The sequence below is a fragment of the Myotis myotis genome, unplaced genomic scaffold (assembly GCF_014108235.1).
Source record: "Myotis myotis isolate mMyoMyo1 unplaced genomic scaffold, mMyoMyo1.p scaffold_m19_p_3, whole genome shotgun sequence".
Lineage (NCBI taxonomy): Eukaryota > Metazoa > Chordata > Mammalia > Chiroptera > Vespertilionidae > Myotis > Myotis myotis.
Genome location: NW_023416335.1, coordinates 137,993,686 through 138,011,466, shown reverse-complemented (window position 1 = coordinate 138,011,466; position 17,781 = coordinate 137,993,686). Strand labels below are relative to the sequence as shown.

The following is a 17,781-nucleotide window of genomic DNA, read 5'->3' as shown; positions in this document are numbered from 1 at the left end:
GGAGAGACAGAAACATCAGTGATGCGAGAGTATCATTGATCGGCTGCCTCCTGCACACCCTCACCTGGGGATCGAGCCCGCAAACGGGGCATGTGCCCTGGACTGAAACCAAACCCAGGACCCTTCAGTCCGCAGGCCAACGCTCTATCCACTGAGCCAAACTGGCCAGGGCGAACAATTCCTCTTTTAAGTACCACTTTTTCACATGCCAAATGAAATAGACATGTGTGTGAAATTTAGATTTTCTATCAAATCCATTGATTTGTTCTACAAGGTTGCATTTTATGTGCCAAGCACTGTCCCACATCTGCATCAGTACCGCATTTTTAATGTTTTAGCTTACAAAATATTTTACTATCTGAAAGAAAAATGCATTTCATTTTTTGTTATTTTTTAAGACTTTCTCTGGCTCTTTTGATTTGCTCCTTTTCTATTTGAACTTTAGAGTCTGTTTGTCTAGTTCCAAAATAAGTCACGTTGGTGTTTTTATTGAGATTACACTAAATTCTTAGATTACTGTAGGGAGAATTAATATCTTTGTCATGCTGAAATTTTCTGTATAAGAGTATGGTGTCATTTGGTATGTCTTTTTATTGTATCTCTCAGCAGCGTTTTAGTTTAAGTCATATAAACCTTTCACACATTCTATATTGTACTGGCTATACAAAAGCCTATAGTTCCCTATTTGAATTTTGAATTTTCTTATGGTTTCTAATAGTTTTTCATTTTATTCTCTTATATTTTCTGGCTAAAAATCATACCATCAGCAAATAATGATAATTTTGCTTTACTTTTTTCAATTTTTATTTGTTTCTGTCATTTAATTACTTTGGCTAAATAATAGTGATGATAAAGAAGACCCTTATTCCTGATATTAGTGGAAATGCCACTTTAATAAAAGCTTCTCTGTCATAGTTAGAAGCAGAAGTCTCCATTCGGAAACTTTCCATTATAAAAATTTGGGGTGCTCACCAGAGATCAAACTTTTTGAAAGTGAAGAGGTTTATGCATAGGTTCTTTGTAGTGATGGGGGTTTATCATAAGGATATTTGAAAACGTGAGGGAGACAAGGATGGCAGTGTGGTTGCTAATTAATCTTTGTCTCATTTCTTTTTTCTATCCTACCACTATGCTAAGGTTTTTATATACTGGGTGGGGCAAGAGTAGGTTTACAGTTGTGAGTATGGAAAATAATACAATAATTAATAAATAATAATACAAGAATAAACTCTGCTTCACATACTCACAACTATAAATCTACTTTTGCCCTACACAGTCTATGAGGTTGTCTAAAATTAATTTCTTCAAGAGTTATGATAGAGGTAAAATGCCCCAAAAGGAAACTTGGTTGCAGTGTTTTGCTCTGAGGTTGCTCATTTTTTAATGGAGTACCAGACAAGAATACAATTGCTAAAAAAAAAAAAAAAAAAAAAAGTACAAGAAGGGAGTATGAGATCCAAATAACATAATAATATACCTCTAATTAGACAAAACTTGACCTTAATTTAAACAATATTTCTTTTTCTCTTTTTTTTTTTTTTGCTCAAACATACAAAAATTTGGCCTCTGCTTATCTAAATCTATCAATACTCAAGTTTTCATGTTTAGAAAAATTGCTCTGAGATTGTGCAAAAGCTTACACCTTTATCCTCCACAATGCCTTACCTATAACAGGTTTGAAAACATTGTTGAATGGGTTTGGTGATCAGTGTGCCCTGTGTGGTTTTATCTCAGGGAAGGGTGGCAGTGTCTGCTGAACAAAGGAAAGGCTTTAGTTACGCTGACATATGCACCTGCTTTTAAAAGGATGATGAATGTAGATAGTTTCAAAATGTCACATTACTATAAAATTACTCTGGGTTACTAATAATTGGATTTGAACGGAGACCTTATCAGTCATTATTGTTAAAATTTATTCTATCTTCTGCTATTTTAATTTTTCTTTTAAATTGCCCAAGAGGCACTTGTAACCTCAAAATCTGTTACTCATTAACAGCTTGTATGCTGAGATAAGGACATTTCCAAAGTCCCAAATTGCTGACTTTTAAAGGTATTAGTCTCTGATTTTTTTTCTTCAAGTTGGAATGTGGAAGTATAAAGTTGAATAATTTATGTGCTACTCTCCATGTGATAAAGACAAAACTAGGAATATTTTAATAACCTGGAAAAGGTTTATCAAAACACCCCTTTGGTTTAATTCCCTAAACTCTATTTAGAAGATCTCATTGATTCAATTGTCACAAGATAGTATCACTTTCCTCCATGGGTTAATTCTCACTTCAAGTTCCTGGCTATCCTGTGGTTGAGCAGCTTCAAGCATTTTGACCACAACCCACAGTAATACATTTATTTTTACATTTTTGATCTTATGCATACATGCATATGTGCATAGTTTCTTAAAATAAAACTTGAGTGATCTACATGTTTTACACTCTGATATTTTGTTCTTACTCTATCCTAACCTATCTTGTTCTGCTCTATTCATTAAAAAATTGCTAGTTATGGCTTGCTAAAATGACTTCTTAAGTCTGCTATAGATCATTGCTTCTCAAATTTTAATGCTCATGCAGATCTCCTAGGGATCCTGTTAAATACAGACTCTGATTCAGCAGGTCTGAGACCCTGCATTTCTGACAAGGGCTGCGGGTCTGCGGACCACATGTTGGAGAAGTCAGCTTGAAGATATTTGTCTTTGGTTCATGTGGCCCAACCTCTGCTTTACTCAGCTGAGGTAAAGGTCTTAGAATCTATATCTATAAAGAGCCAGGGACCATCACATCTGAAACAACCGAACGGATGACTGAACAGGCTGAGTGGGGTGACCAGGCCGGCAGGGGGGTTAGTGAAGGATGACCAAACAACTGAGCAGTAGGCTGCGTGAGGCTGGCGGGGGGGGGGGGGGGGGGACAGTGAGGGGCAACCAGGTCGGCAGGGGGCACAGTTGGTGGCAACCAGGCCGGTGGTGGGGCAGTGAGGGGCCATCGGGCTGCAGAGGGGGGCAGTTGGGTGCGACCAGGTCAGCAGGGGGGACAGTTGGGGGTGATGAGGCTGGCAGAGGGGGGGCAGTTGGGGCGACCAGGCCAGCAGGGGGGCCAGTTTGTGGTGGTCAGGCAGGCAGGCAGGCGAGCAGTTAGGAGCCAGTGGTCCTGGATTTTAAGAGAGTGCAGGCTGGGGTGAGGGGACCCCCCCCCCCATGCACGAATTTTTTTGCACTGGGCCTCTAGTCTTAATATAAAGCATTGAGAGCAGCACAGCTTCTTTAGGACAGATCCACTTAGTTCAGATCTTGAAGACTACAGCACCCAGCTAATGAATATTTATTTCTTTTACACTTACTGTGTGCAGGCCCAATTCCAGGATAAGATAAAGTCCTTCTTTTTGTATTTTGCATATTATTGGGGTGAGCAATTCAATCTATACTTTGAGGTTGTGGTAAGCACAACGCAGAGAAATGAAGCTAAAAGAAAAACACTGGCGGTGTTGGCATCGCATGATTTAGGTTAGGTGCGCAGGCCACGCATACCTGGGGCAGTGAGGTTTGACAGGACCCAAAGGAAGGGAGAAAACTAAGGGAAGATCTGAAGGAGGGACAGTTCAGGCAGAGAGAGCAAGGACACAGGTCCTGAGGTGGGAATAAAACCAGTGGAGTTGAAGGATTCAGCAGGAAGACAGGTCTGACGAGAGGGGTGTAATGGAGAGAGTAAAAGATCAGGTCAGATCTGATCATACAGGAATTTACAGGCTGAGGTGAGTTTAGATGTTATCTAAGGGTGATGGGAAACACGGGAGAGTTTGAGCAGGGAAATGACATGAGGTTTCAGTTTTAAACCACCACACTATGGTTATGTGGTGCATATACCAGAGAAGGACGGGAGTAGAAATGTGGAGGCGGGTCAGGGCATGACAGCAGTCAATCCTATTGACTGTTGTGTCCATTGACAGGATTGTGCCTGCTTATTTTTTAGGACAGGGGATAAATGAAAATATTTTGCACTGCTGAAGTACTATAAGATTGAAAATATGGAGACATTCATTTACATGAAGAACTTTTGTTGATAATTGACATCTAATAAGGCAGGATGCCCAATTGAACCAAAGTTAAGTCAGTGACAGCATGTAATAGATTGGCCCATCTGTCCATAAACCTGGCTTTCCAGGTGAGCGGTCCAGCATCCTCCTGACCTCCATCCCCCAATGCCCAGATTCCACAGGTAAACATTTCATCTGCCTGGAGTAACCAGCATTCCCGTGCAGCGGGTAGGGAGACTGGAATGTGCATATTGTTTGAAATTAGAAAGTCATGTGATGGTTTAAAGCACATTCCCCTCATCTCTCAATGGTGATGACTTTCTCTCTCGTAGCCCTCCTGCCCAAATTTGACCTTCCTCTTGTATTCCTGATCTTATTTCTTGTATTATAAGAAATCTAAGACATCATCTGTGGTGATGCATCATTATTTATTGTATCCCTGATACATATATATATATATATATATATATATATATATATATATATATATATCACTACTTAAAATACTTAGTAGAAACACCATCAAATATAAGATGGGTCTCACCTTCAGTAATACTTAAATGTAAAAAGAATGTGCTTGTTAGAATTAATGAAATGTTATCACCATTCACTTAGTCAGAAGCGTGGAGGTCACATAGGTTAGTTACCCTCTCTCAACTCCTGCAGTTACCAGGCCCTGGAGTTTCTACATCCAAAACCTCTTAAATTCCTGCTCTATCTCCCACTTCAGAAAACTCTGATCTGTTCTAGCTGGGATAACTTCCATTAGCCACTAAGTGATTCTTCAAAATAAAAGTAGAATGATATCCCAAAATACAACCTGATGATTGTACTATTTGATTAGATTAAAAGCATCTGTTTTGTGTTTTTTTCCCCTCTAGTTTGCTTCAGGGTAAAGTCTAATCTTCTTAGCATAACCTAAACATACTTTGGAAGCTTGCCTCTACACCTTTTCAAGTAGTTTCAAGTACAGAGAAACCAACCAACATATAAAAACTTTATTCTTGCCCTAACTGGTTTGGCTCAGTGGAGGAGCATCGGCCTGGGGACCGGATCCCAGGTTCAATTCCCGCCAAGGACATGTACCTTGGTTGTGGGCACATCACCAGTAGGGGGTGTGCAGGAGGCAGCTGATCGATGTTTCTCTCTATCCCTCTCCCTTCCTCTCTGTAAAAAATCAATAAAAATATATTTAAAAAACAAACACCTTTATTCTCTCCGCCTGTAGTGGACTCTCCTGCTCCTTTTTCTGCCTTGAAAATACCTACTTATTTTTTATGAATCAGCTCAAATGTCACCTCCTTAGTAAACTCCCTTCGATGCGTCTATGCCCACTTGCAAAGGAGCCAGGCACTTATTTCTCTGTAGAGGGTGACTCCCAAGTCCCTACTTTATCCTTCATCATATTTTATAATTGTTTGCATTTCTGGATTGTGAGCACTTCAAGATCAACAACCATATTCTGTCCATTCTCCTGTCCTCACCATGTAGCATTGGTCCTGGCACACAAAAAGGCCCTTAGCAAATGTTTGCCAAACGAGTAAGTAAATAATGTGAAGCTGAAAAGGAACAACCCTTAATAAATAATATGAGATCTAAATGTTATGAAATATCCATCACTCCAACTTTGAAGAGGGAGTCATGGCCAACGGTAAAGCTTGGCCTCTCTTCCTCTCCTCAGCTCCCAGCGTGAAGTCCACTGGTGTGGGCTGGGGTCCAGAGCATCATGGAACCTTGACTTTGGGACCCTCTGTGCCTCCAGTGTTCCCTGGACCCGTGTTTGTGAAACCTGGCAACCCAGGCGACCACAGAACATAGAGTGCCTTTTTGCCAACCACCTCTGTATTCAAGAAAAAGAATCTAGATTCATTATCAGTTGATCCATACAGCTCATCATTAGAAGTTTATTTTGTGAACTATTAATCACCATTTCAAAAAATTATAATTGGTCATTTGCAAAGTTAGTCAACTATAAGGTGAGAAAGTAATAGCCCCTGACAGATTTTTCACCATAACTTTCCTTTAAGGGCAGATCTCAAAAACCAGAAAATTGCCATAAATGAATAAACAAATAAACAAATGAATGAATCTTAATAGTTAAGTATATAATCTGTCCTTTAAATTCTACTAGGGCCCAGAAAAAAAGTTTCCCCGATTTTACATCTTTCTACACCCTAGTACTTCATAGAGTGCCAGTACCTTGTGGGTACTTAATACATGTTGATTGAAAAATGTTGAAAGGAGAAACTTACTTTGAAAAATTTTTTCAATTTTATTTTTGTCTTGGCTTGTTTCTTTCAAACCTGGATAAATAACAGGGGAAAACATACTCATTAGTCTCTAAACCACTAATATCATGACTGGTATCCCTGTTGCCCCATGGTATTTCAATATAAATATCACAATAAATGTACAAAGCAGTGTTCAAAAGGTGGCCGGTCAGAAGGCTATAGGCCTGTATTAAAAGGAGGTTGAGCCAAAGCCGGTTTGGCTCAGCGGATAGAGCGTCGGCCTGCGGACTGAAGGGTCCCAGGTTCGATTCCAGTCAAAGGCATGTACCTGGGTTGCAGGCACTTCCCCAGTGGGGGATGTGCAGGAGGCAGCTGATCGATGTTTCTCTCTCATCGATGTTTCTAACTCTCTATCTCTCTCCCTTCCTCTCTGTAAAAAATCAATAAAATATATTAAAAAAAAAAAGGAGGTTGAGACCCAATTTTCTTTTTCTTATATGGTATTCTAGTTGTATGGTCTACAGAGTTGTGAAAGGATTGAACAATAAGAAAGAAAATAATGGTATTCAAGAAGTCAAGGAAGGGGAAATAGTTGCTATATTGAGAACAAGTATATTTTTTAAAAATCCATGTTTATATGTAATTGCCATTTTGTAAATGAATATCATTAATTTCATATGGTTCAACCTAATAGCAAAGGGAAGAGAAATTGGAGAAAAATTATTTCTAAAACTAAAAGATATGTTCATTACTTGTTAATGCTTTGAAGGACTGAACAAAAATGAAGGCACCCTTCAGTCTCAGAATCAGCCAGAGGCTGTAGCATATTGGTTAAGATGTGAATTGCAAAGTCAGACTTCCTTTAATTGAATCCTGCTTATACAACTTACTGTGTAATCTTGGTCAAGTCATTTAATTTCTTCTGGCTCAGTTTCTTCACCTGTAAAAGTGGAAAATAAGGAGATCAGTCTTTGGGATCAAGCAGCTCTAGGTTATCTTTGAGCAAATTGATTTACTTTTTCTACACATATTTTTTTTATCAGTAAAATGGACAAAAGATTATACCTAATTCATATGGGTATTATGAAAAATAAAATTATTTATGTAAAACCCTCAACAGAGAAGTCATTAAGGGCTTAAAAAGTTGTAGCTATTACTATTAATAAATATTAACTACATTGACTGGAATATTAAAAATATATCTTCTTACAGTTTCCTAAAATTAACCAATTCAAAAAAGAGATTTAAATGTTTACTTTACAAACGTGTCCTTGAATATTCTGTAATAGCCATCGCCTAGTTAATTTTTTAAGAAGTGAATTAGAATTATTTTTAAATCCACACAGGAACTCAGTTTTTATAATTTAAATGTATACTTTAAGTATTCATTTCCAAATGAATATTATATAAAAACATTCAAATATTACTTCATGTAGCATAAAATCATAGTTATAAAGTTCTATGTATCAAAAATATTTAAAAAGTGAAACAAAAATACTGTTGGTGTTTTGGTAAACCAAGGCATATTTTGTTGATCTCTACAGTGAAGGAAAGGCAACAAAAGGTTGACAGAAGCCTAGTAAAGAGGATGCCATATACCTGAAGAGACAGCGCACGCTCCATTCCCCCTTCTTAATTCTCTCTATAGCTCTGACAGCACTGCTGTGTTTCATGGGCTTCAACTCCAAGGAGATATGTTCTTATAAGTGATATAATTTAAAAGGCAAGGAAGAAAGACCTAGAACATCTACTGAAATAGTCCCAGGAAATTTGGGAGACAAGCAGATAGAATATGAACAATAAAAGATCAGCTCAGATTGAGTCTTCAAGTAATTATGAGAGGTGTTTGTTAAAAAAGACACTCCTAGGGATTCATATATTCAAAGAGAAAAAGAATGAATTCAAAGGTAATGTCATGGCGATGCATATGATTGATGAAAAGGATAGCATTAATGGTTATAGGAAAAGTGCTTTTATATAACTTAAAAAAGGTAGAATAAATACACAACCTCAAAATACGTCATTGACCAGGAATGTATTCTCCCCTGAGGCGCAAGAGCTTTAAAGCCACATAAAATATTTCATTGTCTTGTGATTCATAATGCTGGCACATCTTACATCATATTCAATTAAAGAACAGTGCTTGTTTCTCTACATCGGCTTCCCACAGAGAAATGAGGGACATAAAGGCAAGTAGCATTGTCAGAAGTAAAATCTTGGTTGGAATCCCCATACCTCACTTTAAAGTGTCTGCTTCCAATATTACTATGTGCTCATATATTTTTCAGCTGGCAACAGTTTAGTTTGGGTTTAAACAAAGCAGATGGTGCCTGGAGGTCCTTTTTACATGCATTTGCTTTGACTCTGAAAGGAATGAGTCAGTATGGCAGAGTAGTTCAAGTTTAGCATTCGGTTTCACAAAGATCCAGTTCAAACACTTTATTTCAAGTTTCTAAGTCTCACTTTCCTCAATTGTAGAATAAAGAGTTATAATAATGCCCACTGCATTTGGTTGTAAAGAGCCTTAATCACATATAAACCAACCAACACAGAGTCTGGCACATGGTAAAAGCTAAGGTACTATAATTATTTTTTAGCTTTTTATTAGATAATGTTTGAAGAATTATAGGACTTATATGATGGCATTTACTTATTATGATGGGAATTCAAGTCAAGTCCTTCTTGCTTCATGAAGTATCCTTAAGCTATAACAATCTCTTCTGCATTTGACACTAATTGTACACTTGGAGATATCTTTATTATAATTTGCCATGGTATGGTAGAGATTATTGCCTCAAAGCGTGAGATGAAATGATCATAAATGAGACTTCTGGGAAGAGGGACTAATTATATTTTTTCCTACTTCTCCCATTAAATATAATGTAAAATGTGCCCATTACCCATAAAACAAACATAAATAGACTCTGAAATATGGAGAGAAAAAGACAGACCACCTGGGGACATTATGATGGTAAATTCCCTGGGTTTTCTTCTTGCCTTATATATCCTGGAATGGGTGTTGGAAAAGCTGTTAACCTAGAAATACTAATAGGTACATACAAAAACAAGCAAGCAAACAAATAAACAACCCCAGGTTTATCTAACCGAAGGGCCAAGAAAGGGCAGCCTAGCAATATAGAAAACTTTGAGACAATAACCACTCTACTCCAGCCAAACACCACAGTAAAAAACTCTCCTCACCCCCATCCACATCAGGTAAGGCCAAATGGGAGCCTGGACTTCCATCCTCTCCAGGCTGCAGTGAAGATACCAATGTGCCAACAATGGGGTGTCGGAGAAGACCAAGGTGGGAAACTGGAACTTTTACCCCCGTTAGGCAGTGATGAGCTCTCACTGCATACTGCCCAATGACAGTATAAACCATCTGGGAACACCCCTTCCTGGAACTCATGCACATTCCTTCCTACTTCCCATTGTGGTGGTGCCAGGGGAGGCCTTGTGGGAAGATAGGACTTCCACCATTGCCCAGTGGTAATGGTTACAAGGCCATTCTGCCCACCCCTCCTTGCTGTGAACAGAAGTCACAAGGAGAGCAGTACTGAGGCACTCCTACCTCTCCCAGCCAAGGAGATAGCAGTGGAGGCCTAGCAGGAAGCTAGAACTCACACCCACACCCAGCAGTAATAAGAGCCCCCACCCGAGCTGCCAATAAAGACTGAGTCTTGATCCTCTACTTCACCCGGAAATAATAAGGCAGCGTTCCCACTCATCTCTTCCCCTACTGAAGTGGTGTCAGAGGAAGCGAGCTAAACAGAAGGTTTAAATAAGATTCAGAGTGTCATAACATAATACCCATAATGTCCCCATTTCAATGGAAATTCAGTCACTGTACCAAGAACCAGGAAAATCTCAAATTGAATGAAAACAAAATAGGTACCAACTACTAGAAAAACTAGCACCAATTACACATAAGTTTTTATTCCTCCTGAAAATACTTCCTCATTCATTCTATGAAGCTATTATTACTCTGATGCCCAAACTAGACAAAGACAGTTAAAAAAAAACAAATAAAAAACCCCACAAGCCAATATCCTTCATAAATGTAGATGCAAAGATCCTTAACAAATATTACCAAATAAAATTCAGACATCCATATACATCCATATTTACATATATAATACACATATATAAAAATTATACATACTTGGTGTAATATTTGAAAATTAATCAATGTAATTCCCCATTAATATACTAACAATAAAGTCGCATGATTATACCAAGTAATGCACAAAAAACATTTGACAAAATTCAACACATGATAAAAATGTTTAGCTTGACCAGTGTGGCTGAATGGTTGAGCATCAACCCATGAACCAAAGGTCACAGGTTCCATTCCCTGTCAGGACACATTACCAGTTTGTGGCTCAATCCCTAGTATGAGACTTGCAGGAGGTAACCGTTCGATGTTTCTCTCTCATCAATGTTTCTAAATCTCTATCCTTCTTCCTTCCTCTCTCTCTAAAATCAATAAAAAACATTTAAAAAATCTTTACAAAAATAGGAATAGAGAACCTCCCCAATTTGATCAAGATCTTCCATAAAAAACCTACAGGTAACATTATACTCAATGGTGGATGATTATGCTTTTCATTTAAGATCAAGAACAAGAAAAGAATGTCTCGCCCTAACCGGTTTGGCTCAGTGGATAGAGCATCGGCCTGCGAACTGAAAGGTCCCAGGTTCAATTCCGGTCAAGGGGCATGTACCTTGGTTGCAGGCACATCCCCAGTAGGGGGTGTGCAGGAAGCAGCTGATCGATGTTTCTCTCTCATTGATGTTTCTAACTCTCTATCCCCCACCCTTCCTCTCTGTAAAAAATCAATAAAATATATTAAAAAAAAAAAAAGAATGTCTCCTCTTACCACTCTTATTCACCATAGTGCTAAAGTTCTAGCCAGTGCAATAAAGGGCAGAGAAAGGTATATAAACCAAGAGGGAAGAAATAAAAACTGTCCTTATTTACAGTCTGCATAGAAAATCCCAAGAGATCTACAAAAAACCTCCTACAACTAATAAGTGAGTTCATTAAGGCCACAGGATACAAACTGAGCATATTAAAACCAATTACATTTCTATATACTAACAATTACTAGTAATATGTTGACATCAACATTAAAAACACAATACCATTTACAATCACTCCAAACATTAAAATACTTAGGTATAAATATCAAAAAAACAGGATGCCTGTACTGAAAATCACAAAACACTAGTAAAAGAAATAAAAGGAGGTCTAAATAAATGGAGAGATATACCATGTTCATTGATTGGAAGATTCAACATAATGAAGATGTCCATTTTTCCTGATTTGATATATAAATTTAATGCAATTTCTATCAAAATCCCAGCACGATTTTTGTAGCTATAAAAAAGATCATTCTAAAATTTATATGAAAAATCAAAGACAGGAGAAGAGTTAAAACTATTTTGAAAAAGAAGAATGAAGTGGGAGGAATCAATCTACCCAATTTCATGATTTTTATATACTTCACTAGAGGCCCGGTGCATGAAATTCGTGCACGGGGGGGGGGGGATCCCTCAGCCAGGCCTTCGCCTCTTGCAGTCAGGGACTCCTTGAGGGATGTCCGCCGGCTGGCTTAGGCCTGATCCCCAGCAGTTAGACATCCCTTCCGCAGTCCGGGACCCCTCGTTCCTTACTGTGGGAGAGGCTCCCGCCACTGCTGCTGCACTTGCCAGCTGTGAGCCCTGCTTCTGGCTGAGTGGTGCTCCCCCTGTCGGAGTGCACTGACCATCAGGGGGCAGCTCCTGTGTTGAGCATCTGCCCCCTGGTGGTCAGTGTGCATCACAGTGACTAGTCATTCTGGTCGTTCTACCATAATGGTAGCTTCGGCTTTTATTATATAGATTAATCAAAACAGTGTGTTATCAGTGGAGAGATAGACAAATTAAACAGTGGAATATAATAGAGAGCCAGAAAATAGATCTATATAAATATGCCTACCTGATTTTTTGACAAAGTTACAAATGCAATTCAGTGAAATAAAAATTGCCTTTAAAAAAAAGTGCTACTAAAAAGAAAAATAAGGTACTAGAGCAATTGGAGCAAATGCATTAAAAAAGCAACAGAATTTCACCTGGTAGACATGGCTCAGTGGTTGAGCGTTGATCTATGAACCAGGAGGTCACGGTTCAATCCAGTTAGGGCACATGTCAGTCCCCAGGGTGAGGCATGCAAGAGGTGCCAACCAATGATTCTCTCCCATCATTGATATTTCTCTCTCTCTCCCTCTCCCTTCTTCTCTGAAATCAATAAAATATATATTTTTTAAAAAAACCAACAGAATTTCAACCTAAACCTCAGATCTTATCCAAAAATTATCTCAAAATAGATCAACTACATAAATGTAAATTTAAAAATTATAAAATTTCAGAAAAACTCACAGTAAAAAAATCTTTGAAATCTAGAGATAGACAGAGTCCTTAGACTTGACCCAAAAACAAGATTGCCGGGAGCCGGTCCATGCTTGCTGTTTCAAGGGACCTGGCATATATGGCATACTGTTTTTAATATGTTTGCTCACCTTCTTGGCACTATGTGTTTTAACCAAGGTCTCTGAGAAAGATATATGCCAGGTCCCTTGAAACAGCAAGCATGGACCGGCTCCCGGCACAAGATCCATAAAATAATGATTAAAATGAAAAACTTATGCTTTGTGAAAGCTCCTGTTAAAGAGGATGAAGACAGACTAGTGTTTAAGTGCATAAAGAACTCTCAACAGTACAGAACAAAAAAAGCCAATTAGAAAATGAACAAAAGGCCTAAAGAGACATTTCACCAAAAAGGGAAGTACAGATAGCAAATAAGCACATGAAAAGATGTTTAACATTATTAGCATTTGGAAAATACAAATTAAAACCACAATGACGTATCATTACACACCTATCAGAATGGCTAAAATTTAAAAAAAGTAGTGAAAACACTACATTGCTGGTGGAAATGTAAATTAGTATACCTGTTCTGGAAATTATTTAGCAGTTCCTTAAAAAATTAAACATGGCCCTAGCTGGTTTGGTTCAGTGCATGGGGCCTGCAGACTGAAGGGTCCCAGGTTGTATTCCAGCCAAGGGCACATGTCTGGGTTGAGGGCTCAATCCCCAGTGGGGGGCGTGCAGGAGGCAGCCGATCAATGATTCTGTCTCATCATTGATGTTTCTATCTCTCTCTCCCTCTCCCTTTCTCTCTGACATCAATAAAAATATATTAAAACAAACAAACTAACTAACTAAACATGCAATTACATAATGACTCAGCAATCTCACCCCTGAGCATTTATCCTGAAAAAATAAAAACTTATGTTTACATGAAAGCCTATACACAAATGCTATAGTAGCTTTACGCATAAGAGCCAAAACCTAAAAACAACCCAGATAATCTTCCTGGATGAATGGTTAAATATCTGCGGTACATCATATCATGGAGTGCTCTTCAATCAAATGGAATGAATGTTTGATACATGGGACAATCTGGATAAATCTATAGAGAATAATGATGAGTGAGAATGTAAATCCTGAAAAGGCTACATACTATATGATTCCGTTTATATCATATTCTTGAAATGACAAAATTAAAAGAACTGGAGAACAAATTAGTGGTTCCTAGGGTGGGGATACTAAGCAGGGAGTTGGGGCAGGAGGGAGGCAGGTGTAGCTTTGAAAGTACAACACAGGGATTCCTGGGGTGGTGGAATTTTCTGGATTGTCTTAATGCCAATACTTGGTTGTGATATGGTGCCATAATTTTGCAAATGTTACCATTGGGGGAAACGGGGTAAATGGTACATGGAATTTCTCTGTGTTATTTTTTACAACTGCATATGAATATATACTTTTTTCAAAAGAAAGTTTAAATATATATATATATATATATATATATATATATATATATATATTCTGGATTCTGATCCTATATCCAGATGAACTTTAAAAAGACAGTAATTACTCAGCCTCCGTTTACTCATTTGTAAAAGAGTAAATAAAGGGTGTACTATATCCTGGAATTGGGCAAGTAAAGAGAAAATGTTTAAGAATTTGCACATAGCTACATACTTGGAATCAGACTTCTGGAACAGAAGGGACCCATACTAATTTTCTATTTCATTGCTCTCCAGATTATTATTTTCTGGGCCATGGAAACCATGGGTTGGACATTGTAGAGAGTGATGGGAAGTAGAGTAGAAAGTGTGTCCATATATCCTTCTCCTTCTAACATTCCACCCCCATTCAGTCAGCCTTGCTTTCATTTGTTTTCCATACTAGAATTCTCAGGGATTTTGTAGAAAAAAAAAGTTTTTTTTTCTTCCCTATTTCACTAACTAGGAGACTGGCAACCAGAAAGGTTTAGTGACTTACTCAAAATGCGATTGTTGGCGGTGGAGCTATAAACAGAACCAGCACTATTGACTCTAAGTCCAGTGTTTTTTCACTAAATCATGATGCCTTGTTATTTTGATTGAATTCTCAGTATTTTTGTCAACAATGCAAGTAGCTTCTTAAACAGCTAGTAATTTGCTAAAGTAATAACATTTATTGCTGTCTAGAGCCATAACTTTATATACCATTTTCCTTAAACGGATGGGTCGAAATTGTAGACCTGTTGATAGTGGTGGCATTGGATATTGTTTATAGGTGGAAAGCATTCAAGGAGTGTCTTACACATCATTCAGAGTACATATTTGGTAAAAGCTTGTTAGTGCCACCTAGTGGTTCAAGTGAAAAGCACTAATTCAGAAGACATTTTAGATTCCCCCTTTTGTTAAGGCTATTTCAATTACTATACTAATAAAAAACTTTCTTCTCTGATAGAGCAAATTAATTACATGAGTTATTTTCAAGCCCAAATTACTTAATAGTTGTAATTAATTTTAAATCAAAATAGTGAATCTTTACTTAATCCAGATCCTTAGGATTTGCGTAAAAAAACTAATAGGCAGGTTACTCTAGGGACTTAAAAGTCTTAACTCATTCTTAAAAAATAAAATCTGCAATCCATATTTTTTATTAAATCAAGTGTTACTCTGAGTGAAAAAAATATCTCATGATCATGTTAAAAACTCATGTCACATGGCTGCAATTAGAATTAAGTGTTCAACTAAACCACTAAAAGGGTTTTTAACTCTTTGAAGTTTTCTAATGAACATACATTTCTTTCAATGAAAACCTATACTTAACGGATACAATCCTTCTAACATCAAAGCAATTATTTGAGCAGACCAAACCCATCTCAACAACTATTGAATCCTTACAACACTTAATTACTTCAATATTCTTATCATAAAACAATTTTCTTTCTTTTATGAGGGGTCATGAAAGGAGTGAATCATAAAATCATTTATTTGCTCAAGGTGTTAGTAACTTTAGAAACTGCTGGTCTTCTGGGATGGCCCACATAACAAGGCTATTTTCAGAACAATTATGACAATGGTGACTAAATACTTAAGTACACAAAAATATCTGGTAGACAAGGATAAGGGAAGTTGTTAACAAGTCTGTGGAGGGAACAAATCCAAGAACATAGGCTACAAAAGCAGCCATTGAGAGGAATGGAACCAGGGACAGGAAGAGAAGAGAAAAAGATAATAGGAACAAAGGTGAGGTACCATCTGGCAAAAAAAAAAATAAAAGTCTGAGACAGTGCTTGAGAGGGCTGAAAAAGTTTAACAGGAGAAATTTGGAAAACAAATTTAAGTGCCCATTTAAAAGTTTCAACCTGTGCAAATTATACTTTACATTGTACAAGATTTATTTTAATAATTGAATACTTTATTAATTTATTTATTTTACTCCTCACTTGAAGATATTTTTCCATTGATTTTGAGAGAGAGTGGAAGAGAGGGAAAGACAGAGAGAAATATTGATGTGGGAGAAACACATAGATTGGTTGCCTTCTGCACAAGCCCCGACCAGGGTTGGGAAGGAACCTGCAACCGAGGTATGTGCCCTTGACTGGAATTGAACCTGGGACCCTTTGGTGTGCAGGCCGACACTATCCACTGAGCTAAACCAGCTAGGGCAATAACTGAATATTTTTAAAGCATTGACAAGGTATATTTTCACACTACCAATTAAAAAAATTGTTAAGAAAATGTGAAGCAAATGTAGCCCACTTCCAAATGCTAGGGTCAGAGATGAAGTTTATGAGTAGCACTCATTAGTATATCAGGCAATATTAAGTTCTTTATGTAAGTTACCAACTGACTAATTGAAGTTATTTCCTGCTTTTAAAAAAATCTGAACATTCTTGGAATACCCTCAGGTTTTTCCAGTTAAACGGTTAGACTGAATGTTGATGTTGAAGACAGGTGGGAGCAAAATAGGTTTTGAAGGAAAAGTACATGAAGCCTTTTGTGGTTGACTTCTTGAAGTTACGTGAAGTGGAATGGGTGTGGAGTCAGATTGTTTAGATCCTGGCTTCATTGCTTATGTATGCCCTGAGCTCATGACTTCAGTTTCTCCCTCTGTAAACTGGGAATTATTCTGCCTCTTATGGTCATTGTGAGGATTCAATCATATAAATATATTGTGGCACTCGGTAGGTGATCAAGAAATGTTCATTTCTTTTTTCTTGGAGACTAAACATACCAGACAATATTAGTAAAGCAATCAGCAAAGCATTCAGCGTTCTTTCCCAGGGTCTTTTGGCTTCACTGGCAGCACAGATCTGTACCGGCAAAGAAATCAGGAGCTGTTTTTAATAAGTTTCACATAAAATTCTTATGCCCTAAGAATGTATTATTACACATAATTATAACAAGTAGATTTTGGATCTAGGGAGCTATATTTTTAAATCTAATAATTACAGAAACTCGCTTGTTCTATATTAACTTGAGGTCGCTAATTTCTTAGTGTAGAGCCAACATGGAATTTTTTAAAGAATAAGAGAATAAGAAGTATGTAGGCTACAAAAAGAACACTTCTATTTTTAGAACCAGTTATCCACCAAATGGGAAATGTTGGTGGTGTCTAATGAGATTTTTGTACAAAGATTTGAGAAAATACTCTTGCTTCTATTAACATTTACAAAGATGTATAAATGAATACAGATGATGATTTTTAAGGATTTTTGAATCATTCCCCCTTCCAATGTTATTACTGTTTAAAACCCAGAGCATAAATATGCTACAACTGATTAAAGGCCACCATCGAGATGTGATGTTTATATTAGGGGCTCTCAACAACTGTTTAACACTCACCTACGCTCATATTAATAAGTTGTGTTTATTGATGTATCCATTACTTTTAAAAATAATTTTATAAGTTTAATGTGAAATTTTTAAAAATGCAAATAGGCCACTTTCTTTTTTTTTTTTTTTTAAATATATTTTATTTTATTTTTTACAGAGAGGAAAGGAGAGGGATAGAGAGTCAGAAACATCAATGAGAGAGAAACATTGATCAGCTGCTTCCTGCACACCTCCCACTGGGGATGTGCCCGCAACCAAGGTACATGCCCCTGACCGGAATCGAATCCGGGACCCTTCAG

General features: G+C 37.5%; 1 long non-coding RNA gene across 1 annotated transcript; it reads right to left on the bottom strand.

Moving 5' to 3' along the window:
- Positions 1-6,013: 6,013 nt before the first annotated feature.
- Positions 6,014-8,895, bottom strand: LOC118650081. The gene is made up of 3 exons (XR_004965848.1): positions 7,860-8,895; positions 7,151-7,200; positions 6,014-6,332 (listed from the first exon to the last, which is right to left on the bottom strand). It is a non-coding gene; the product is annotated as an uncharacterized LOC118650081 (long non-coding RNA).
- Between the last annotated feature and the right edge of the window lie 8,886 nt (positions 8,896-17,781).